The 26,358-nt window shown below is 48.0% G+C and overlaps 1 protein-coding gene across 1 annotated transcript in view; it reads left to right on the forward strand.

The window, feature by feature from the left end:
• Positions 1 to 8,055: 8,055 nt before the first annotated feature.
• LOC137541324 (uncharacterized) overlaps positions 8,056 to 26,358 on the forward strand; it is a 177,401-nt gene continuing 159,098 nt past the window's right edge. Inside the window, exon 1 of the mRNA XM_068262572.1 lies at positions 8,056 to 8,132. The gene's annotated coding sequence lies outside the window, so the exon portion shown is untranslated. The remainder of the gene's footprint in view (positions 8,133 to 26,358) is intronic.

The following is a 26,358-nucleotide window of genomic DNA, read 5'->3' on the forward strand; positions in this document are numbered from 1 at the left end:
CACATAATAAGACAGCTTTTCACCAGCAAATGCACATAAGAGAGATTTTCACCAGTAAATGCACATAATGACAAACAGACAGTGTCCCCAGAATATATAGCCAGGGATATATGTCCCCAGGATAGGTAGCCAGGGGGTATATGCGCCCAGGATAGGTAGCCAGGCGGTATATGCGCCCAGGATAGGTAGCCAGGGGGTATGCGCGCCCAGGATAGGTAGCCAGGGGGTATGTGCGCCCAGGATAGGTAGCCAGGGGGTATGTGCGCCCAGGATAGGTAGCCAGGGGGTATGCGCGCCCAGGATAGGTAGCCAGGGGGTATGCGCGCCGAGGATAGGTAGCCAGGGGGTATGCGCGCCCAGGATAGGTAGCCAGGGGGTATGCGCGCCCAGGATAGGTAGCCAGGGGGTATGCGCGCCCAGGATAGGTAGCCAGGGGGTATGTGCGCCCAGGATAGGTAGCCAGGGGGTATGCGCGCCCAGGATAGGTAGCCAGGGGGTATGCGCGCCCAGGATAGGTAGCCAGGGGGTATCTGTGCCCAGGATAGGTAGCCAGGTGGTATCTGTGCCCAGGATAGGTAGCCAGGTGGTATCTGTGCCCAGGATAGGTAGCCAGGTGGTATCTGTGCCCAGGATAGGTAGCCAGGTGGTATCTGTGCCCAGGATAGGTAGCCTGGTGGTATCTGTGCCCAGGATAGGTGGCCAGGTGATATCTGTGCCCAGGATAGGTGGCCAGGTGATATCTGTGCCCAGGATAGGTAGCCAGGTGGTATCTGTGCCCAGGATAGGTAGCCAGGGGGTATGTGCGCCCAGGATAGGTAGCCAGGGGGTATGTGCGCCCAGGATAGGTAGCCAGGGGGTATGTGCGCCCAGGATAGGTAGCCAGGGGGTATCTGTGCCCAGGATAGGTAGCCAGGTGGTATCTGTGCCCAGGATAGGTGGCCAGGTGATATCTGTGCCCAGGATAGGTAGCCAGGGGGTATGTGCGCCCAGGATAGGTAGCCAGGTGGTATCTGTGCCCAGGATAGGTGGCCAGGTGATATCTGTGCCCAGGATAGGTAGCCAGGGGGTATGTGCGCCCAGGATAGGTAGTGAGTGACAGGAGCGCGCCCCGCCGCCGCCGCTCCCTCCTCCGCTCCCCCCTCACCCTTCAGCAGCCCTTCAGACCTCAATCAGCGGGCGACCCGACCAGGAAAAGGGCGCCGGACGCACCCGCTCTATATGCGGAAGTGATGTCACTTCCGCATATCAGTGCGGCGTGCTAGGTCCTAGCGCCCGCCCGCCTGATCGAGGTCTGACGCGGCGGCTAGAGGGAGGGAGCTTGAAGCGGCGGCGGCGGTTACAGGGGGAGAGCGGGGCCGGGCGGCGCCTCTCAGAGGCAGGCGCCTGGGTGCCTTGCACCCGCAGCACCCGCCCAGGCTCGGCCCTGGGAGCAGGAGAGAGAGAGAGGATTACACTTCCTGATGTTGTAAAACAGTGTAGGCCTGCAATTCAACATTCAATGAGATTTGTGACCTTAAAACAGTGGTTTGTATCAAATCTAGTTTTTTTTTATTGAGACTTTTGATGTGTATCCCACTCAACTATGTCTCTGTCCAGGTTTTAGACCATTTGATACATCTTTTCCATCATTTTTCTGGCCACCATATTTTTTTCAAAATTTCCAAGGTTGCCTCTCCATTGAAGTCTTTTGCGGTTCGCAAAAGTTTGCGCGAATCAAACTTTCACGGTGGGTTCGCAAACCTAAAATCGGAGGTTCGGCCCATCTCTACCAGGGAGGTCTTATGGTTAGGCACTACCAGGGAGGTCTTAGGGTTAGGCACCACCAGGAGGTCTTAGGGTTAGGCACCACCAGGGAGGTCTAGGGTTAGGCACCACCAGGGGGGTCTTAGGGTTAAGCACATCCAGGGAGGTCTTAGGATTAGGCACCACCAGGGGAGATTTAGGGTTAGGCACCACCAAGGAGGTCTTAGGGTTAGGCACCACCAGGGGATCTCAGGGTTAGGCACCACCAGGGAGGTCTTAGGGTTAGGCACCACCAGGGGGTCTTAGGGTTAGGCACCACCAGGGAGGTCTAGGGTTAGTCACCACCAGGGGGGTCTTAGGGTTAGGCACCACCAGGGAGGCCTTAGAGTTAGACACCACCAGGGGAGATTTAGGGTTAGGCACCACCAAGGAGGTCTTAGGGTTAGGCACCACCAGGGGGGTGGTTAGGGTTAGGCACCACCAGGGGAGATTTAGGGTTAGGCACCACCAGGGAGGTCTTAGGGTTAGGCACCACCAGAGGGGTCTTAGGGTTAGGCAACACCAGGGGGTGGTTTGGATTAAGCACCATCAGTGAGGTCTTAGGGTTAGGCACCACCAGGGGAGATTTAGGTTAGGCACCACCAGGGGGGTGGTTAGGGTTAGGCACCACCAGGGGGGTGGTTAGGGTTAGGTACCACCAGGGGAAATTTAGGGTTGGGCACCACCAGGGAGGTCTTAGGGTTAGACACAACCCGGGGGGTCTTAGGGTTAGGCACCACCAGGGGGGTCTTAGGATTAGGCACCACCAGGGGAGATTTAGGGTTAGGCACCACCAAGGAGGTCTTAGGGTTAGGCACCACCAGGGAAGTGGTTAGGGTTAGGCATCACCAGGAGAGATTTAGGGTTAGGCACCACCAGGGGGGTCTTAGGGTTAGGCATCACCAAGGGGGTCTAGGGGTTAGGGATAGGTACAGAGAGGGTTCTGTGTAGTGTTGGGCAAACACCTGAAAGTTCGGGTTCGGGCCGAACAGGCCGAACATGGGCCAGATGTTCGGCATGTTCGGCCCGAACCCCGAACTCAATGGAAGTCAATGGGACCCCCGAACATGCCCATTTTGGGGGCCCTATGGGGTCGCAGGCATAAGGGGGGAGCATGCCCCGATCGCGAGGGGGGGGGGTCGGAAATTCCCCCCACCCCCTCCGCTAGCGCTCCCCCCTCTGCCCGCTTCCCCATAAAAAAAGTTTAATGCAAGTTAAATAGTACCGGTGGCTGGCAGTGGAGTGAGGAGGAGGAGTCCGAGTAGGAGAGTGACGCGTTGAGGCCGGGCAGCGGGCGGTTCAGCGGTAGTACCAGCGGTAGTACCCTTGTGGTACTTCCGCCCTTTCTCTGACCTCACGTCCTCTGCCTACGAGGGTACGCGTCACGCGTACCCTCGTATGCGTCATCACGTAGAGGACGTGAGGTCAGAGAACCCTACCGCTAAACCGCCCGCTGCCCGGCCTCAACGCGTCACTCTCCTACTCGGACTCCTCCTCCTCACTCCACTGCCAGCCACCGGTACTATTTAACCTGCATTAACCTCCCTGGCGGTTTAATTATTTTGCCAGGGAGGCTGCGGGAGGGTTTTTTTTAAATTAAAAAAAAAATATTTCATGCAGCCAACTGAAAGTTGGCTGCATGAAAGCCCACTAGAGGGCGCTCCGGAAGCGTACTTTCGATCGCCTCCGGCAATCGAAAGTAACAAGATAGGCCGCAATGAGCGGCCTATCTTGTTTCGCTTTCCTCGTCGCCATGGCGACGAGCGGAGTGACGTCATGGACGTCAGTCGACGTCCTGACGTCAGAGCCGCCCGATCCAGCCCCTAGCGCCGGCCGGAACTGTTTGTTCCGGCTGCGCTGGGCTCGGGCGGCTGGGGGGACCCTCTTTCGCCGCTGCACACGGCGGATCGCCGCGGAGCGGCGGCGATCGGGCAGCACACGCGGCTGGCAAAGTGCCGGCTGCGTGTGCTGCTTTTTTCAGAACTCAAATCGGCCCAGCAGGGCCTGAGCGGCGACCTCCGGCGGCATACCCCGAGCTCAGCTCGGGATTACCGCCAAGGAGGTTAAACTATTTTTATGGGGAAGCGGGCAGAGGGGGGAGCGCTAGCGGAGGGGGTGGGGGGAATTTCCGACCCAACCCCCCCCCCGCAATCGGGGCATGCTCCCCCCTTATGCCTGCGACCCCATAGGGGGCCGTATTCGGCCGAACAGGGGCCCTGTTCGGCCGGCCATTGAGCAGTTCGGGCGAACCTGAACAGTTTGGCCGAACACCATTAGGTGTTCGGCCGAACTCGAACATCACCCGAACAGGGTGATGTTCTGCAGAACCCGAACAGTGGCGAACACTGTTCGCCCAACACTAGTTCTGTGTGAGAGTAGAGTTAGGTATACCTTTTATAACACCACTTTTTACAACGACAAATAACGATACAATGTTAACGCTAATTTTCAATAAAATAAACAGAGCTAAAAAACGATAAGGCTTTAACATTAAATAGCATTAAGCAACAAACGGATTCGCGGCAACAAAGTGCGCCATTATTCGCAGGGGCCATTTTCAGATGGATCCAATTAACTTATTTGTATGTTTTTTGGGATGTGTGAGGAAACCAGGGTGCCTGGAGGAAGCCCATGCAGACACTGGGAGAACATACAAACCCCATGCAGATAATGCCCAGGCTTGGATTCAAACTGGGGACCCATAGCTGCAAGGCGAGAGCGCTAACCACTACGCCACCGTGCTGCCCAGGACAAGTAATTTATGAGAAGTTCAGCGCTGCGTAATATGTTGGCACTTTATAAATACAATAAATAAGTTTTGTGCAGTAAGGACTGAGGTATGCGGTATAGATTTTTAAACTTGTAGTGGAGGCATGATTTAAACAGCAGTATCACACGCACATTTAAAAAATAATATATATATATATATATATATATATATATATATATATATATATATATATTTACTTTATTATTTGCTGCTATGGTAGTTTTGCCCATAGCTTATTTTTTTTTTACATTTGGCTCCAATACCCAAACTTTGAATTTGCTGCCTGATGTGATGACACTGGGTTCCCCGACACAATGCAGTGTCATCAGGGGACGTGATCGCTGGGGGACAGGAAGCGGAAGAAGAGAGGAGGAGATCGCCGCCAGGGATTGCCGCATAGAAGATGGCAATACATGTCACAATGCAGCGTCATCAGGGGGACACACCGGGGGATGTGATCGCTGGGGGACAGGAAGCGGAAGAAGAGAGGAGGAGATCGCCGCCAGGGATTGCCGCATAGAAGATGGCAATACATGTCACAATGCAGCGTCATCAGGGGGACACGCCGGGGGATGTGATCGCTGGGGGACAGGAAGCGGAAGAAGAGAGGAGGAGATCGCCGCCAGGGATTGCCGCATAGAAGATGGCAATACATGTCACAATGCAGCGTCATCAGGGGGACACGCCGGGGGATGTGATCGCTGGGGGACAGGAAGCGGAAGAAGAGAGGAGGAGATCGCCGCCAGGGATTGCCGCATAGAAGATGGCAATACATGTCACAATGCAGCGTCATCAGGGGGACACGCCGGGGGATGTGATCGCTGGGGGACAGGAAGCGGATGAAGAGAGGAGGAGATCGCCGCCAGGGATTGCTGCATAGAAGATGGCAATACATGTCACAATGCAGCGTCATCAGGGGGACACGCCGGGGGATGTGATCTCTGGGGGACAGGAAGCGGAAGAAGAGAGGAGGAGATCACCGCCAGAGATTGCTGCATAGAAGATGGCAATACATGTCACAATGCAGCGTCATCAGGGGGACACGCCGGGGGATGTGATCGCTGGGGGACAGGAAGCGGAAGAAGAGAGGAGGAGATCGCCGCCAGAGATTGCTGCATAGAAGATGGCAATACATGTCACAATGCAGTGTCATCAGGGGGACACGCCGGGGGATGTGATCTCTGGGGGACAGGAAGCGGAAGAAGAGAGGAGGAGATCGCCGCCAGGGATTGCTGCATAGAAGATGGCAATACATGTCACAATGCAGCGTCATCAGGGGGACACGCCGGGGGATGTGATCGCTGGGGGACAGGAAGCGGAAGAAGAGAGGAGGAGATCGCCGCCAGAGATTGCTGCATAGAAGATGGCAATACATGTCACAATGCAGTGTCATCAGGGGGACACGCCAGGGGATGTGATCGCTGGGGGACAGGAAGCGGATGAAGAGAGGAGGAGATCGCCGCCAGGGATTGCTGCATAGAAGATGGCAATACATGTCACAATGCAGCGTCATCAGGGGGACACGCCGGGGGATGTGATCGCTGGGGGACAGGAAGCGGAAGAAGAGAGGAGGAGATTGCCGCCAGGGATTGCTGCATAGAAGATGGCAATACATGTCACAATGCAGCGTCATCAGGGGGACACGCCGGGGGATGTGATCGCTGGGGGACAGGAAGCGGATGAAGAGAGGAGGAGATCACCGCCAGGGATTGCCGCATAGAATATGGCAATACACGTACTGGGAGGCTGCGCGGCGCCGGCGAGGGACCCCACACCCTAGAGACACCGCAGGAGAGTATTAGCAATTACTGGACAAAGCCTGACTCATCCTTAATGATTCCAGCTATTTTTTTAGGACGAGTCAGGCTTGTCTTAAGCGGTAGAGAGGGTGGGCATACAACACTTTAAGATCCGCCCCCACCACACCCCTCACCATGCATATCACAAACATTTCAGAAGTAAAAGATGTAGTTTTATCATTCAGACCACACTGGTCCTCTCTATCACCAGTAGTTTCTCTTCATTTTAACATTTGAGAATAAGAAATATAGTGAATCAATTGAATTGATGGGAATAAAGCTTAGAGTCAATTAAATACATTTTTTCTGTAGAAAAATACATATATTTACATAAATCTGTACATCAGTCCTTCAAGAGAGACTGAAGCAGAAAAAAAATGGATATAATGATTTGTATGTGTAGTACAGCTAAGAAATAAAACATTAGGAGCAGAGACACAAGTCTAATATTATTTCCAGTACAGGAAGAGTTAAGAAACTCCAGTTATCTATGTAAAAAAGCCATTGAGTTTCACGACTTTCAAAGTGACAGAGAGCTCTGTCTTCTGAAGCTTATTATCTCAACTGTCAGTCACTGTATTTTCTTTTTCTCTGCAGAGGACAGGTCAATAGTTCACTAGCCTGCTCTGTAAAACCATTTAGAATGCTGAGTGTTGTGTAAACTGCAAATATTAGAGAATGATGCAATGTTATAAAAAACACTATATAACTGAAAATAAAAATATGAGAATGTTTTCTTTGCTACTAATGTTCTCGTAATTATCCGTACTACACAACCAATTCATTATATCATCATTTTTCCCTTCAGTGTCTCTTTAAAGGGAATCTGAAGTGATAATACTCATGAGATAGTGATTTGTATGTGTAGTACAGCTAAGCAATAGATTATTAGTAGCACAGATATGAGTCTAATGCTGGGTACACATAACGCAATTTTTAGGCAGATTTACTGTCAGATTGATTATTTCCAACATGTCCGATCTGATTTCTGATCAATTTTCTGATCAATCTTCCATAGAAGTGAATGGAAAATTGATCGGAAAATGGACTGGAAATCAGATCGGACATGTTGGAATAATCGATCTGACAGTAGATCTGTCAGAAAATTGCACTGTGTGTACCTAGCATAGTATTGTTTCCAGTACAGGAAGAGTTAAGACACTTTGGTTGTTAAATATCTATGCACAAGAGCTCTCAGAGCTAACTTGGGTCCTGTTTTCTGGAGCACTTATACATCAAAGAAACAGAGACAGATTTAGGTAATATTTGTACTGCAGGAAAGTGGAAAGGGGCATCAGCTCTGCATGTTTTACTGTTTACAATACAGAGTGTGGTTTGTAACTGCAAATATGACAGAATGAAGCAATTTTATAAAAAAAAGCTATATACATGTATCTAAACATTAAAATAGGACACTATTTTCTTTACAGCAAATGTTCTATTAATATATCAGTACTACACATACAATTCATTTATACATCGGTGTCACTTTAAAGTGGGACAAATGAGGAAGAAAGAGGGACAGAGGGGTTTCCGAGGAGGGGAAGTCCCGCTAAGACATGGACAGCTGGGCTTTAATGAGTGGGTTGGAGAATGTGAGTGGAACGATATCTACACAAGAGAAAGTGAAAGTAGCTAAGCAGACTCTGATAATAGCAGCCAGCACACCCGGAGCTGTCAGAACACTTCACAACCTGGAATAGCTGAGAGCAGAAGCGCTGTGGAGGTCTCTCTACTGAAGGGGTCCTTCTGGCTGCAGTCAGGGAACCAACCAATAAGAGGTGAGAGAATTGCAATGATCTGCATGGTGCAGCAGCTGAAGTGACAGCTAACAGCTGTGTGCAATGCTTTGTGCAGGGAAAGCTGTCCTTAGGGCTGCTGCACACTAAGAGCGCTTCTGAGTGCTTCTCAAAATGCCAGCCCTTGGGAAAGTGCTTGGCTAATGTATATGAATGGGACGGATCACACCAGAGCGATGTGATTTTATCCCAAACACAAACGCGGGGCCTACAGCATCTCTGCTGATTACTGAGGCAATTCAGCCTCAATGTTAAAGAGACACTGAAGCAAGAAATATATATATATATATTATGATATAATGAGTTGGTTGTGTAGTACAGATAATTACTAGAACTTTAGTAGCAAAGAAAATATTTGTTTTTTTTTTCAGTTATAGTTTTTTATTTTTTTGCATCATTCTCTAATATTGGCAGTTTACACACTACACTCAGCTTTCTAAATGATTTTACAGAGCAGGCTAGAGAACTTTTGAACCCCTTCTCTTCTGCAATGACTAAAGTTTGAGATAACAAGCTTCAGAAGACAGAGCTCTCTGCGACTTTGAAAGTTGTAGAGCTCAATCACTCTTTTGCATAGATAACAACTGGAGTTTCTTAACTCTTCCTGTACTGGGAACAATATTAGACTTATGGTTTTGCTGCTAATGTTTTAGTTCTTAGCTGTACTACACGTACCAATCATTATATCATCTTCTTTTTTCACTTCAGTGTCTCTTTGAAGCGGATCCGAGATGAAAAACAAACTATAACAAGTAACTTGTCTATATATCTTATCTAAAGTTTAGATAGTTTACACAGCATATCTGGCTGCAAAAGTGTATGATTATTAATTCCTGTAATGCTGGGCATACACGGCATTTTTCTTTCTAATCAATCGAGCCGCTGATGGCTCGATTGATAATTTCTGACGTGTCTGATCACGCGGCGGATTGATTCCCTGCTCGATCCCCGCAGGCAGACAATGGAACAGAAACGAAGTTAAGATAAGCGCCCGCGGGGGGGGGGGGGGGGGGGGGGCAGGAATCGATCCGGGCGCAGCGGGGGGGGGGGGGGGGGGGCGAGCAGGGATCGATCAGCGGCTAAATCCGGCGCAGAATTGCATCCGTGTATGCCCAGCAAAATATGAGGGCAGCCATGTTCTTTTTGTCATATTGTCACAGGCTAAGGGCTGGAGATGCTATCAGCTTTCTTGTATGTAAATTCAGTCCCCTCTCCTTCTCCCTCCTCCCCTCTTCCTCTGAAATCGATGGCTAGTAGCACCTCCTCTCCCCCTGCCCAAACTGAGCTCCCATAAGCCCTTGCTATTGTCTTAAAATGCCAAGGCTCTCTGAAATGCTGTGGGCGTGGCTTGTTTAGTTTATAGGGAATTAGGGTATTAAAACAAAAAGTATTTGGCTTGAGGAATGCCCTATAAACTATAGGAAAGGGAGCGTTTGTGATCACACTAGTGCTTTTTGGTTTGCACTGGCCCTAAGACAGAGAGAACTGGGCTGCAATATCAATACAACGAGCTAAACATAGTGATTTAGTGGCTGCACACTGAGCAGAAAATAAAACACACAAATGCATATGCAGCAAGACGCAACCTTTCACGCGTGCCTAGTGTGTTCCCAGCCGGAAACTTCAAGACCTGGAACCCACTACAAAACGCTATCGCTAATCGCAATCACAAGCGTTTTGTATCAGCAGTTTGTACGCGATTTCATGAGCGTTTTAGGGAGCGATTTTAGAAAGTGTCATCAATTTGCCAGCGGTTGTTTAGCAATTAGCGTTTTTAAAGTCGGATTGGTCCTTTCATTTTTTTAAATTTTGTTACAGTGTACAGTAACTTTAAAACGCTAGCTAAATCGCACCGTGCAGGTTTTGATAAGCGATTACGCCAGCGATTATATACTTTACATTGAAGCGCAAACGCTAACAAAGTGCTGCATGTCCTGCGATAGGGATTTTGGGAATCGCAAACGCTCCAGTGGAAGTTGGCACATCCATTTACATTGGCAGAGCGTTTAGGGAAATCGCTAGTGTTTTCAAGCGCTCCCTAAATGTTCTGAAAAGCGCTCTTGTGGGTTCCAGCCCTCATTCTGTGCCTATCCAGATAGTAAACTAGCTGCAGTGTGTGCTGATCTCTGTTACCTCCAGTATGTACAGTATAATCTGTTACTCTGTGCCTATCCAGATAGTAAACTAGCTGCAGTGTGTGCTGATCTCTGTTACCTCCAGTATGTACAGTATAATCTGTTACTCTGTGCCTATCCAGATAGTAAACTAGCTGCAGTGTGTGCTGATCTCTGCTACCCCCAGTATGTACAGTATAAGCTGTTACTCAGTGCCTGTACTGATAGTAGCCTAGCTGCAGTGTGTGCTGATCTCTGCTGCCTCCAGTATGTACAGTATAAGCTGTCACTCTGTGCCTGTACTGATAGTAAACTATCTGCGGTGTGTGCTGGTCTCTGCTGCCTCCAGTATGCACAGTAGAAGCTGTTACTATGTGCCTGTACTGATAGTAAACTAGCTGCAGTGTGTGCTGATCTCTGTTACCTCCAGTATGTACAGTATAATCTGTTACTCTGTGCCTATCCAGATAGTAAACTAGCTGCAGTGTGTGCTGATCTCTGTTACCTCCAGTATGTACAGTATAATCTGTTACTCTGTGCCTATCCAGATAGTAAACTAGCTGCAGTGTGTGCTGATCTCTGCTACCCCCAGTATGTACAGTATAAGCTGTTACTCAGTGCCTGTACTGATAGTAGCCTAGCTGCAGTGTGTGCTGATCTCTGCTGCCTCCAGTATGTACAGTATAAGCTGTCACTCTGTGCCTGTACTGATAGTAAACTATCTGCGGTGTGTGCTGGTCTCTGCTGCCTCCAGTATGCACAGTAGAAGCTGTTACTATGTGCCTGTACTGATAGTAAACTAGCTGCAGTGTGTGCTGATCTCTGCTACCTTCAGTATGTACAGTATAAGCTGTTACTCTGTACCTGTAGTGATAGTAAACTAGCTGCAGTGTGTGCTGATCTCTGCTGCCTCCAGTATGTACAGTATAAGCTGTTACTCTGTGCCTGTTCTAATTGTAAATTAGCTGCAGTGTGTGCTGATCTCTGTTACCTCCAATATGTACAGTATAAACTGTTACTCTGTACCTGTACTGATAGTAAACTAGCTGCAGTGTGTGCTGATCTCTGTTACCTCCAATATGTACAGTATAAACTGTTACTCTGTACCTGTACTGAAAGTAAACTAGCTGCAGTGTGTGCTGATCTCTGCTACCTCCAGTATGTACAGTATAAGCTGTTACTCTCTGCCTGTACTGATAGTAAACTAGCTGCAGCGTGTGCTGATCACTGCTACCTCCAATATGTACAGTATAAACTGTTACTCTGTGCCTGTACTGATAGTAAACTAGCTGCAGCATGGTCTGATCCCTGCTGCCTCCAGTATGTACAGTATAAGCTGTTACTCTGTGCATGTACTGATAGTAAACTAGTGGCAGTGTGAGCTGATCTCTGCTACCTCCAGTATGTACAGTATAAGCTGTTACTCTGTGCCTGTACTGATAGTAAACTAGTGGCAGTGTGTGCTGATCTCTGCTACCTCCAGTATGTACAGTATAAGCTGTTAATCTGTGCCTGTACATGCAGTGTGTGCTGATCTCTGCTACCTCCAGTATGTACAGCATAAGCTGTTACTCTGTGCCTGTACTAAAAGTAAACTATCTGCGGTGTGTGCTGGTCTCTGCTGCCTCCAGTATGCACAGTATAAGCTCTTACTATGTTCCTGTACTAATATTAAACTAGCTGCAGTGTGTGCTGGTCTCTGCTGCCTCCAGTATGCACAGTAGAAGCTGTTACTCTGTACCTGTACTGATAGAAACTAGCTGCAGTGTGTGCTGATCTCTGTTACCTTCAGTATGTACAGCACAGGCGTAGGGATCGCTATAGCAACCATAGCGTTGCTATAGGGCCCGGATCCCTTCGCTTCAACTGGGGGGCCCGCCTGTCCTGCAGCCTATTTTTGTTTCCTGCTTTTTTTTTTTTTTTTCTTTAATCATGGGCCCCCGGGGCCCATTCAGGATTGCTGGAGTGAGCACCCCCGCCCAGCCCCCCCCCCCCCCCTATTGCAGCATTGCAAAGAGGCTGGCAGGTGAAATGGGACTATTTTCCACCTGCCGCCTCTCTGCATATCCCTCCGCCTGCCGACACTTACTTCATAGTTCCGGCCTGGCCCGGAACACAGAAGAGCAGCGCTGGCTATGGCTCCGCCCCTCCCGCCTGTAGCTCCGCCCCTCCCGCCTGTAGCTCCGCCCCCTTCCCGTCTGTCTGCCCGGTCACAGCATCGGAAGACAGACACTGTGAGTAACTGGCCCATTGTTTGTGGGGGTGTGTATGTATATGTGTGGGTGTGTATATGTGTGGGTGTGTGTATGCATGGCGTGTGTGTGAGTGCCACTGTGTGTGTGTGTGTGTGTGTGTGTGTGTGTGTGTGTGTGTATGGTGTGTGTATGCATGGTGTGTGTGTGTGTGTGTGTGTGTGTGTGTGTGTGTGTGTAGTGGTGTGTGTGTGTGTGTGTGTGTGTGTGTGTGTGTGTGTGTGTGTATGCATGGCGTGTGTATGCATGGTGTGTGTGTGTGTGTGCGTGTGTGTGTGTGTGTGTGTGTGTGTGTGTGTGTGTGTGTGTGTGTGTGTGTGTGTATGCATGGTGTGTGTATGCATGGTGTGTGTGTGTGTGTGCGTGTGTGTGTGTGTGTGTGTGTGTGCGTGTGTGTGTGTGTGTGTGTGTATGCATGGTGTGTGTATGCATGGTGTGTACTGTGTGTGTGCGTGTGTGTGTGTGTGTGTGTGTGTGTGTGTGTATATGCATGCATGCATGGTGTGTGTGTGTGTATGCATGGTGTGCGTGTGTATGTATGGTGTGTGTATGGCATGTGTATGCATGGTGTGTGTGTGTGTGTGTGTGTGTGTGTGTATGTATGTATGTATGTATGTATGTATGGTGTATGTGTGTATATGTATGTATGGTGTGTGCATGGTGTGTGTGTGTGTATGTATGCATGGTGTGTGTGTGTGCAGGGGTGCCGCCAGGGGCCTCACGTTTTTAGGGGCCTCAGAAGCTCCTTGACGTCATTGTGACGTCACAATGTTGCCCGCAGGCCCCGCACTAACGCCAGCCAGTTCACAGAGCAGGGCTACGGGAAGATGGCTGCCGCCGAAGCCCTGCTCTGGAGACTATTTGTGTCTCCAGTACAGGGCTTTGGGCGCCATCTTCCCATAGCCCTGCTCTGCCTGACTGCCAGCGCGGGTCCGCTGGAGACTGCAGGAGGAGGAAGAGCAAGATCTCCGGGGGAGCTGCTCGCCAGAAGACGACCGGAAGAGAAGACTTCTTTCAGGTGAGTACATTCTCTTTTTTTTTTTTCTGAAATGTGGCCCAAACTGCGTTAATTATCTGATGAAATGTGGACCAAACTGCGTTAATTATCTGATAAAATGTGACCCAAACTGCGTTTATTATCTGATGAAATGTCGCCTGAACTGCATTTATTATATGATGAAATGTGGCCCGAACTGTGTTTATTATCTGATGAAATGTGGCCCACACTGCGTTTATTATCTGATGAAATGTGGCCCAAACTGCGTTTATTATCTGATGAAATGTCGCCTGAACTGCGTTTATTATCTGATGAAATGTGGGCCAAATTATGTTTATTATCTGCTGAAGCGTGGGCCAAATTGCGTTTATTATCTGCTGAAACGTGGGCCAAACTGCGTTTATTATCTGATGAAATGTCGCCTGAATTGCGTTTGTTTTCTGCTGAAATGTGGCTCAAATTGCGTTTTTTTTCTGCTGAAATGTGGGCCGAATTGCGTTTATTTTCTGTTTGTGTTGGGGGAGGGAGAATTTACCCGGGGGGTGAGGGGGGCCCATGAAAAAATTTTGCTATGGGGCCCAGTGATTTCTAGCTACGCCCCTGATGTACAGTATAAGCTGTTACTCTGTACCTGTACTGATAGTAAACTAGCTGCAGTGTGTGCTGATCTCTGCTACCTCCAGTATGTACAGTATAAGCTGTTACTCTGTGCCTGTACTGATAGTAAACTAGCTGCAGTGTGTGCTGACCTCTGCTACCTCCAGTATGTACACTATAAGCTGTTACTCTGTGCCTGTACTGATAGTAGCCTAGCTGCAGTGTGTGCTGATCTCTGCTGCCTCCAGTATGTACAGTATAAGCTGTTACTCTGTGCCTGTACTGATAGTAAACTATCTGCGGTGTGTGCTGGTCTCTGCTGCCTCCAGTATGCACAGTAGAAGCTGTTACTCTGTGCCTGTACTGATAGTAAACTAGCTGCAGTGTGTGCTGATCTCTGCTACCTCCAGTATGTACAGTATAAGCTGTTACTCTGTGCCTGTACTGATAGTAATCTAGCTGCAGTGTGTGCTGATCTCTGTTACCTCCAGTATGTACAGTATAAGCTGTTACTCTGTGCCTGTACTGATGGTAAACTAGCTGCAGCGTGTGCTGATCCCTGCTGCCTCCAGTATGTACAGTATAAGCTGTTACTCTGTGCCTGTACTGATAGTAAACTAGCTGCAGTGTGTACTGATCTCTGCTGCCTCCAGTATGTACAGTATAAGCTGTTACTCTGTGCCTGTACTGATAGTGAACTAGCTGCAGTGTGTGCTGATCTCTGCTGCCTCCAGTATGTACAGTATAAGCTGTAACTCTCTGCCTGTACTGATGGTAAACTAGCTGCAGCGTGTGCTGATCTCTGCTACCTCCAGTATGTACAGTATAAGCTGTTACTCTGTACCTGTAGTGATAGTAAACTAGCTGCAGTGTGTGCTGATCTCTGCTGCCTCCAGTATGTACAGTATAAGCTGTCACTCTGTGCCTGTACTGATAGTAAACTATCTGCGGTGTGTGCTGGTCTCTGCTGCCTCCAGTATGCACAGTAGAAGCTGTTACTCTGTGCCTGTACTGATAGTAAACTAGCTGCAGTGTGTGCTGATCTCTGCTACCTCCAGTATGTACAGTATAAGCTGTTACTCTGTGCCTGTAGTGATAGTAATCTAGCTGCAGTGTGTGCTGATCTCTGTTACCTCCAGTATGTACAGTATAAGCTGTTACTCTGTACCTGTAGTGATAGTAAACTAGCTGCAGTATGTGCTGATCTCTGCTACCTCCAGTATGTACAGTATAAGCTCTTACTCTGTGCCTGTACTGATAGTAATCTAGCTGCAGTGTGTGCTGATCTCTGTTACCTCCAGTATGTACAGTATAAGCTGTTACTATGTGTCTGTACTGATAGTAAACTAGCTGCAGTGTGTGCTGATCTCTGCTGCCTCCAGTATGTACAGTATAAGCTGTCACTCTGTGCCTGTACTGATAGTAAACTAGTCTTCTAGCCTACCACTGCTTCTATAGGCTTCTCACCCCTGTTCGGATTTTATGCCCACATCAGCACACAATGGGCTCAATTCTCAAAATGTGATAACTGCCTTTGCAGCAGTTATCACGCGAGCTGCCATGCACAAAGGGTAGCGTGTGAACAGCGCTGCTTTACGTGATAAGCGAAGGTTTGTGCACGATCATGTGCTCCTTTTATGTGAAAACCGCACGTGATCGCGGGCAAACCTTCGCTTATCACGTGAAGTAATGCTGTTCGCATGCTACCCTTTGCCCACGGCAGCTCGTGGGATAACTGCTGCAATAGCAGTTATCACATTTCGAGAATTGAGCCACATGGGCGGATCACTCAGACACCTAAAGTAAAGCATTGAGCTCATGCCGGTCACATCCGGGTCAGTGAATCACAATCAGTGATGAGCAGACAGTGCTGAGCAGACAGTGATGAGCAGACAGTGATTCACAATCAGTGATGAGCAGACAGTGATGAGCAGACAGTGATGAGCAGACAGTGATTCACAATCAGTGCTGAGCAGACAGTGATGAGCAGACAGTGATGAGCAGACAGTGATGAGCAGACAGTGATTAACAATCAGTGCTCAGCAGACAGTGATGAGCAGACAGTGATGAGCAGACAGTGATGAGCAGACAGTGATTCACAATCAGTGATGAGCAGACAGTGATGAGCAGACAGTGATTCACAATCAGTGATGAGCAGACAGTGATTCACAATCAGTGGTGAGCAGACAGTGATGAGCAGACAGTGATTCACAATCAGTGATGAGCAGACAGTGATTCACAATCAGTGGTGAGCAGACAGTGATGAGCAGACAGTGATTCACAATCAGTGCTGAGCAGACAGTGATGAGCAGACAGTGATGAGCAGACAGTGATTCACAATCAGTGATGAGCAGACAGTGATGAGCAGACAGTGATTCACAATCAGTGGTAAGCAGACAGTGATGAGCAGACAGTGATTCACAATCAGTGCTGAGCAGACAGTGATGAGCAGACAGTGATGAGCAGACAGTGATTCACGATCAGTGATTCACAATCAGTGATGAGCAGACAGTGATGAGCAGACAGTGATTCACAATCAGTGCTGAGCAGACAGTGATGAGCAGACAGTGATGAGCAGACAGTGATTCACAATCAGTGATTCACAATCAGTGCTGAGCAGACAGTGATGAGCAGACAGTGATGAGCAGACAGTGATTCACAATCAGTGATTCACAATCAGTGATGAGCAGACAGTGATGAGCAGACAGTGATGAGCAGACAGTGATGAGCAGACAGTGATTCATAATCAGTGATGAGCAGACAGTGATGAGCAGACAGTGATGAGCAGACAGTGATGAGCAGACAGTGATTCACAATCAGTGATGAGCAGACAGTTTAGTTGAACGTGATACTTGAGGTTTAGCAGGATCCAGAATTTGCATTGGTGGAGAAATTCAGGAGCTGCCCGACACTTAGTGCTGATGAGTCAGCCGATGGCTAATTGACACTTCCTCCTGAATTGATTGGCCAGTGCAAATTTCCATTCCTCCACCTGAAAATTTCCAGTTAAAAAGCCACCCAATTTGCATACCAGACAATAACCACCCATTAGTGGTTCATTCACTACCCCCTCCCCCGCCTTCACCGTGTCCCAATACAGGAATCAGCATAAGGGCCCTAAACACACGCGTTAACAGTAAAAGTGAAGCATACTTTTCATTGACTATGCTTCAGAGTAACCAACACAATGTGAGCAGAATATGTGGCAACGCTGTCCCAATCAGCGCTGCGTAATATGTTGGCGCTTTATAAATACAATAAATAAATAAATAAATAAATCCATTGCGTTCCTGCTATCACAAGGAATGCATGACCACTGTGACATGGCCTAAGTCTCTTGCAGTGCAATGGAGAATGTCATCCCTTCACAAGGTAATGCATTGGTATTCCTATGGCGCGTTTACATTGAGCATGGTCTGACGGTTTCCCTATGCAGTATCTCACAGCGTTCTGTGCATTAACCTCCCTAGCGTTATGGACGAGCCTGACTCGTCCTAAAAAAGTAGCTACAATCGGTAAAGACCGAGTTAGGCTCATCCAGTAATTACAATCAATCACCTGCGGCGTCGCTGGTATGCAGGATCCCTCATCGGGGCCTTGCGGCTTCCCTGTGCACATATTCCCGTCATCTTCACAGTGATCTCCGGCGGTGGTCTCCTCTTCCGTGTTCATCATTTCAAGACCCCAGGCGTGTCCCTCTGATGACCCTGCGTAAGCCCCCTAGTGTTGGGCGCAGAGCTCTCTCTCCCTGGCCGCGCCTCCTGCCACTCCCCCACCTCCCTACACGCTGAGAGAGAGATAAGCCAATGGAGTGGCTGAGAGCGGCGGGGATGGCGCCTACATGATCCGCCCAGCACCCTGGATCAGGTAGCCTAGGCTTTTTTTTATTATATGAGCCCACCTTGGGCTCTCTTTAAGCAGTTAAAATACAGTGTACAGAACATCATACCTTCCAACATTTTGAGATAAGAAAGAGGGACATTTAAGCCACACCCCTGCCACACCTCTAATCACGCCCCCGGCGCATACCATCAAGATTTTATAAGAACAAAAATATGTTTTATAATTCAGACCACACTGGTCCTTCCTATCCTGGTTCATTTTCCTTCATAATAACACATAGAAATAAAAAATATATCAATTCAAATGATGGGTATAAAGTTTAGCGTCAATTTAACACATTTTTTAGTAGATCTGTACATCAGTCCTGAAAGAGGGACAAATGAGAGGGAAAGAGGGACAGAGGGACTGGGCTCCCAAAGAGGGACAGAGGGACTGGGCTCCCAAAGAGGGACAGAGGGACTGGGCTCCCAAAGAGGGACAGTCCTTCTGACAGTGGGGAGCTATGGAACACATGTTCAATAGCTCCCCACTGTCAGGACTGTCCCTCATTGCAGGCCCTTATGATAAGGACCCAGCAGTTTATAATAGCCCCAAGCGTAAGCACAGCATGCATATGGTCATACGTTCCAGTAAGTTGGGCGCATATACATATCTCACACACACCCTCCGCTCTGCCACAGGTCTTGCTCAGTGTATTATTACATGGCAATGCTATTGCTGTGGTGTTACGGGCCGTTTGATATGCCCTATTGATGACCCTTGAGGGAAAGTTTCTCTGTGAGACTCTGCCTGGAAGTACTCCACACCTGTCAAATGCTTGGAGTAAATCAATACCTGGTTTCTCTGAAGTACAAATGTGCTTGCTCTATAACTTGCTCCTGGAGGTGGTTAGTTTCATATTCTGGCCAAGCACCAGGTGAGAGAGACTGTTGTGTGTTGTCTGTGTTTACATGGCTGATTGGTCACAGCAGGTGAGGTGACTTCAGTTACCAAAAACAAACACACAGAACCTGTTTTCTACAGAGTCCCTGCAGAGTTCCCTTCTGACCACAGGGCAATGTGACAAGAGGCGTAATGTGACAGGAAATTCAAGGTGCTACCTCCGCCACACCTCCCAGCTTTTTGAGATGAGAAAGAGGGACATGTAAAGCCACGCCCCTGCCAAACCCCTGATCACGCCCCCATCACTCCTAGGCCCTGATTCACAAAGCGGTGATAACTCAGTTATCACGCCTAAAAGACTTTAGGCGTGATAAGCCGTGCAAAGCTGAGTTATCACGGATTTGTGCTGCTCTTCGCGCGAAGCTCCCGCGCGCAAAGTCCCATAGGGCTCAATGGACGCTGCGCGCGAAGCACGGTACACTGCGCGCGCAGCGCGGTGCGCTACGCGCGTAAAACTTTGCGCGCGGGAGATCGCGCGAGTTTCTTCTTATCACGCCTAAACTGAGTTTAGGCGTGATAAAGGGCTTTTCACAGGCGTGCAAACACTTTGCACCGCTTTGTGAATCAAGCCCCTAGTCATAAATACCATAAAGATTTCATAAGAAAAATATATTGTTTTTTTACAATTCAGATCACACTGGTCCTTTCTATCCTGGCTCATTTCCCTTCATATTAACATTTAAAAATAAGAATTACAGTATATCAGTTTAAAGGATGGGAATGAAGTTTAGAGTCAATTAAACACATTTTTCAGTAGAGAAATATATATACTGTATATATTTACATGAAAAGAGGGACAAAGTCCTGAAAGAGGGACAAATGAGGAGGGACAGGGCTCCCAAAGAAGGACTGTCCCTCCAAAAGAGCGACAATTGGAAGCCATGCGCCTCATGTACCGGCCAATCATACAGAAGTCACTGTGTGCCAGCTGACTGTGTGTCACTAGTGCAAACACTCTTTAGCTTGACTCAGCGAGACAGGACAGTGGACAACATGTGTAGTTCAGGAGAAGGTCTCTGCCAAGTTTTATCTCATAAATGATGCTGATGATGATGATGTTTTTAATTTGCTCAGCTAGTTTCAGGGGAAGAGGCTTGCTTGCAAAATGGCATGTTTTATTGTGGTAAACAGAATGTACTTTGCTCGGGTAATCTTTATATTCTAGCTCTGCTAATTGCAGAGGGCCTTATAATCTTACAAGTTCTTTGGCTATCATAGTAATATTCTGCCTTTAGCGGTATATAAGTCATGCCTGGAAGAAGCCAGAAGCCAGCACAGTCAGGTGTTCCAAATCGACTGGCTGTATATTTGTTCCAGACAGGGCTCCGCTGGCTGCATGCTTGTTCCAGGTGTGAATGGCTGCATGCCTGTTCCAGGTGTGACTCTGCTGGCTGCATGCTTGTTCCAGGTGTGACTCCGCTGGCTGCATGCTTGTTCCAGGTGTGACTCTGCTGGCTGCATGCTTGTTCCAGGTGTAACTCCACTGGCTGCATGCTTGTTCCAGGTGTGACTCTGCTAGTTGCATGCTTGTTCCAGTTGTGACTCCACTGGCTGCATGCTTGTTCCAGGTGTGACTCCACTGGCTGCATGCTTGTTCCAGGTGTGACTCCACTGGCTGCATGCTTGTTCCAGGTGTGACTCTGCTAGTTGCATGCTTGTTCCAGTTGTGACTCCACTGGCTGCATGCTTGTTCCAGGTGTGACTCCACTGGCTGCATGCTTGTTCCAGGTGTGACTCCACTGGCTGCATGCTTGTTCCAGGTGTGACTCTGCTGGCTGCATGCTTGTTCCAGGTGTGACTCCGCTGGTTGCATGCTTGTTCCAATTGTGACTCCACTGGCTGCATGCTTGTTCCAGGTGTGACTCTGCTGGCTGCATGCCTGTTCCAGGTGTGATTCTGCTGGCTGCATTCTTGTTCCAGGTGTAACTCCACTGGCTGCATGCTTGTTCCAGGTGGGACTCCGCTGGCTGCATGCTTGTTCCAAGTGGGACTCCACTGGCTGCATGCTTGTTCCAGGTGTGACTCCGCTGGCTGCATGCTTGTTCCAGGTGTGACTCCGCCGGCTGCATGCTTGTTCCAGGTGTGACTCCACTGGTTGCATGCTTGTTCCAGGTGTGACTCTGCTGGCTGCGTGCGTGTTCCAAGTGTGAATCCACTGCCCGTGTGCTTGTTCCAGGTGTGCCTTCGCTGGCTGCATGTTTGTTCCAGGTGTGACTCTGCCGGCTGCATGCTTGTTCCAGGTGTGACTGTGCTGGCTGCATGCTTGTTCCAGGTGTGACTCCGCTGGCTGCATGCTTGTTCCAGGTGTGACTCTGCTGGCTGCATGCTTGTTCCAGGTGTGACTCCGCTGGCTACATTCTTGTTCCAGGTGTGACTCTGCTGGCTGCATGCTTGTTCCAGGTGTGACTCTACTGGCTGCATGCTTGTTCCAAGTGTGACTCCACTGGCTGCATGCTTGTTCCAGGTGTGACTCTGCTAGCTGCATGCTTGTTCCAGGTGTGACTCCACTGGCTGCATGCTGGTTCCAGGTGTGACTCCACTGTCTGCATGCTTGATCCAGGTGTGACTCTGCTGGCTGCATGCTTGTTCCAGGTGTGACTCTACTGGCTGCATGCTTGTTCCAGGTGTGACTCTACTGGCTGCATGCTTGTTCCAGGTGTGACTCTGCAGGCTGCATGCTTGTTTCAGATGTGACTCCACTGCCTGCATGCTTGTTCCAGGTGTGACTCCGCTGGCTGCATGCTTGTTCCAGGTGTGACTCTGCTGGCTGCATGCTTGTTCCAGGTGTGACTCTGCTGGCTGCATGCTTGTTCCAGGTGTGACTCCACTAGCTGCATGCTTGTTCCAAGTGTGACTCTGCCGGCTGCATGCTTGTTCCAGGTGTGACTCTGCTGGCTGCATGCTTGTTCCAGGTGTGACTCCACTAGCTGCATGCTTGTTCCAAGTGTGAGATGGGACTTTAGTTATTCAGTAATGAGAGGTCAGAACAAAATGGAAGGTAGCTTTGAAGTTGATCATCTTTATTTTGTTCTAAATCTGCCAGCTGTCTGTTCTTCTGAGCTCTCTGTTTGAATCACACCTGGAACAAGAATGTTGAACTTGAGTTAATACATTTTTGTGCATTCTTGACTCAATCTATTAGAGGGATCACGGTGGAATAAGGACGATAGCCCCAACATTTTTTTAACTACAGGTTTCTTTTAAGGGTCTGCTCAGATTTTTTTAATTTTTTTTTAAGCTGAGGAGAATTTTTGGTAGGGTGAATGAGAAAGCTGAGGTGCTCTCACATGGGTTCACTTGATCTGCAACAACTGATTGCCCCCATCGGATATGAAATATGAAGGTACTAGCATTAAGACTGGAAACTATAACTGGAAAGTTGGTGAGTAAATCACAAAGTGGCTTTACAAAAGACAAACAAGTATATGATAATGTGGTACTTATCCGTTAGCCGGGCGCATCCAGCAGGTGGCGCTAATTACTATTCCCCCTCCAGGCCGACATGGATAGTAGGGAAAGATGTAACTCTGGTGGAGTTTTGTCGCCACCTAGAGGATGCGCCCGGCTAACGGATAAGTACCAATAATGTTTATACAGCAATTAGTATCATTCATAAATGCAATAAAGAAAATAAAGAGGCACTGTTGGTTACTGTCGACACGGAAAAAGCATTTGATAGGATATCCAGACCATTTCTCTTCGAGGTATTAAAAAGATGTCATATGGGGGAGTAAATAATAGGTAGAATAAATAAACTTTACAAAAACCAAACAGCTCAAGTAAGAATAAATGGACTGTTGGTGGAAAAATTTGCGGTATCAAATGGAGTTAGGCAAGGATGTCCTCTCTCGCCACTGCTGTTTAATCTATGTGTAGAAACACTAATTTCGACAAATCAAAACGCGGGGGAAGTCAGGGGCATTCAGTGTGGTGGCACAAATATTGTACCGTACTGGCGTATGCGGACGACCTACTACTAACCCTGACAGATCCATTAGAATCCCTGAAGAAATGCAGAGATATAATGAAGAAGTTCAGTGATAGTTCAAATTTCAAAATTAATGAAGACAAAACTAGTATTTTGGATCTGGGCTGCTCGCCAGTAACAAGAAAAAATATAAAATGAATGTGTAATTAGGTATGGAATAACTCAATAAAATATCTTGGGATTAACTTGTGTTGCAATCCAGAAAATCTGTTCCCAATTAATTTTAATCATATAACCCTAGAATGTAAAAGGAATCTTAATAACTGGAACCGCCCTCTTTTTAACCCATTGGGTAGAATTGCGATAATTAAAATGGCGATTCTTCCTAAGTTGCTTTTTGCTCTACGCTGCCTACCAATTAGCATTCCGAGTGGCTGGTTTGATAATTGGCATAAAATATTTCAGAACTTTATCTGGTCAACAACAAAAAGAAGAATGAATTATAGTATTATTAGTAGAGAAAAAAAAATGGGGGCTTAGCAGCACCAGATCTGAGAGTATATTATAATAGCATACACCTGACGAGGGTTACGGAATGGCGCTTGTTGGGAGCTCAGGACCATCCAGGTCAGTTATGGACGATCTTAGAGAATGAGGAAATAAACTTCACTGAAGTCTTTTCCTGGATCCCTAAAAACATCTGGAAGATTTATAGACGCACGTCCCATCCCCTTGCTAAACATACACTTAAAACATTAGCACTAACAATAGATCTTACCAATAATAACAAGGGGATGTCCCCCCTTACTACATTTAGAGATAATGCAGATTTCTTGCCTGCAAACAGTCAGGGCTGGTTTCTTAAAAATAAATTAAATAAAGATCTGAGAATAATTGATCTGTTGGGCTGTAGTAACCCAAAAATAAAAAGTATGATTGAAGATAGTGCTTATAGGGGATGCTGGTGGATAACCCAAGCAGAGAGCTACCTACAAAAGAAAGAAAGGGAATATGGGAAAATTAGGACTAACCTAAACATCATGGAAAAAATATACTTACTTTTACAAGACCAAAAAAGCTGTTGTCATTATATTATGAGTTTCTTAACCAACTGAAATGCACAGTGAAGTTGCCCTTTTGTACCAAATGGGAAGCAGAGTGGGGACCAGAATTGGGAAAAAAATGGGATGGTATCTGGAAAGTACTAGCTAAGATTGAAGACACTAGATTAGCCCTAACGCAGTATAAAATACTAACGTGTTGGTATCTCACACCGATAAGGTTCAAAAACATATCAAAAAAATCCAACGATTTGTGCTGGCGATGCGGAAAGGAGCGGGGGGATGATATACATGTATGGTGGAAATGCCCTATGTTGAAAAATCTATGGGAAGGTATAATACATTTCGGGAGTACTGGTGGGAAAGACCTCATATTAACTGACGAAACAATAATATTTGGTGTTTGTGACCCCTTAGATAGTCAGGAGGCGAAACTGATAAAAGTAGTATGGACGATAGCTGCAAAGGCCTTGATTCTGGAAAGTTGGAGAGGAAATGGGGTCCCGTATTTTGAGGACTGCTTGCATCAGATTAATAAGTTGTTTGATATAGTAGATGAAATAGGAGGGGAAGTGTGAGGAATAGCGGAAAAGCCGCCGCATGTGCCTACAGCAAGGCGGCTGATTCCACGTCTGATGCGGTGGTTTGTCCGCGTCAGCATGCGTCTGGAACTAATGGTGCGCATGGGAAGAATGGCGTGGGGGCCGCCGCGTGTTCCAACGGTGAGGCGGCGGATTCCTCGTTCAGTGCAGCGGTATCCCCGCAGCAACATGCCTCTGGGGTTTCTGGACCTAGTAGTGCACACAGATGGAGAGCTACGCGCGTGCGCGCTGCAAGACAAGTTCTTTATACCAATAGGAGGAAGATCAGCTGATCAGGGCGGCCAGCTGACACCTGCTCAGCTAGTGATTGGTTGATGGGAGCTGGGCGGCGCTGGAGAGCGCTCCACTATATATATCTCTTGCTGTTCAGTTGCTGGTTGTCTGGCGTTGCGAATGCCTTTGTGTTAGCACTCAGACCTAGTCAGATCTTTCAGTGTGGTGGAACCAGGAGGACCTGGGAATCCACACTTAGCCAGCATTCTGTATATCATCTGTGTTTTTCTCTAGTATAGTTCCAGGGTGTTGAGATCACGGCCCTCACACCCCAGACTAGGAATACTGTATATCATCTGTGTTATTCTCTAGTATAGTTCCAGGGTGTTGAGATCACGGCCCTCACACCCCAGACTAGCAATACTGTATATCATCTGTGTTATACATCAGACTAGTTCCAGGGTGTAGAGACCACGGACCTCACACCCAGACTAGGCATTGTTTGATATCTGTTATGACGTATTGCTTTCCTGACCATTCCTCTGATCTCTGATTCGGTACCTTGCACTTCTGATATTCCGTTGCCAAACCCTGCTTGCCTTGGATACCGAATCAGCTTCCTGTTTTTGTACTTTATCTGTCAGTGTGTTGCCGACCCGGCCTGCCCGACCTTTCTGGCTGTCGCCCACCCCTTGGGTGCTCAGCCCTCCTGCAGGGGCCCTCTGCTTCTCAGAGAGGGCACTGCTACTAACCAGTCAGGCTCTCCTTCTCCTGGAGTCCTTGACTGCAGTAGAGTCTGTCTCTACTTATTGGACCTCCTGCTACCCCGGTGGTTCAATTTCTACTGTTACACCAAAACACTCACACACTCAGGTGTCTAGAGGTTAGACATATCCGATTATTGACGATACTGCAGATCCTCAATAATCGGGTATATCTGTATTCTTGGGGATACTGCAGATCGCCAAGAATCGGATTCTCTCTCTGGTTGCTGACACCTATCATTACAGGAAGATAACGAGATTGGGAGATGGAGCGAACAAAAACAAATTTGGAAAAATGTACTAACTCAAAACCTATGAAATGATCGTGGGAAAAATATATAGAAGTAATCTACTGTGAAACCAATTGACCACTTCATGATGAGGGACATATGTGTGCGTGCATTATACTTGTGGCCATTGCGCCACCGGTTTGTTGCTGGATGTGGACTTGTGGTGTCGTTTTGGCCGCGACCGGCTGTGGTATATATTTTGGCGAGTTGTTCAGATGGTTTTCCATCGCAGGGGCTGCTCTCGCTAGGAAGTGGTTAAAGGGACACTTAAGTCCCCCCAAAAAATGAGTTTTACTCACCTGGGGCTTCCAATAGCCCGCTGCAGCTGTCCGGTACCCTCGCCGTCTCCCTCCGATCCTCCTGGCCCCGCCGGCAGCCACTTCCTGTTTCGGTGACACTAGCTGACAGGCTGGGGACATAGTTACATAGTTACATAGTTATTTTGGTTGAAAAAAGACATACGTCCATCGAGTTCAACCAGTATAAAGTACAACACCAGCCTGCTCCCTCCCATTTCCCTGTTGATCCAGAGGAAGGCGAAAAAACCCTTACAAGGCATGGTCCAATTAGCCCCTAAAGGGAAAAATTCCTTCCCGACTCCAGAT

Source organism: Hyperolius riggenbachi, chromosome 12 (genome assembly GCF_040937935.1).
Source record: "Hyperolius riggenbachi isolate aHypRig1 chromosome 12, aHypRig1.pri, whole genome shotgun sequence".
NCBI classification, from domain to species: domain Eukaryota; kingdom Metazoa; phylum Chordata; class Amphibia; order Anura; family Hyperoliidae; genus Hyperolius; species Hyperolius riggenbachi.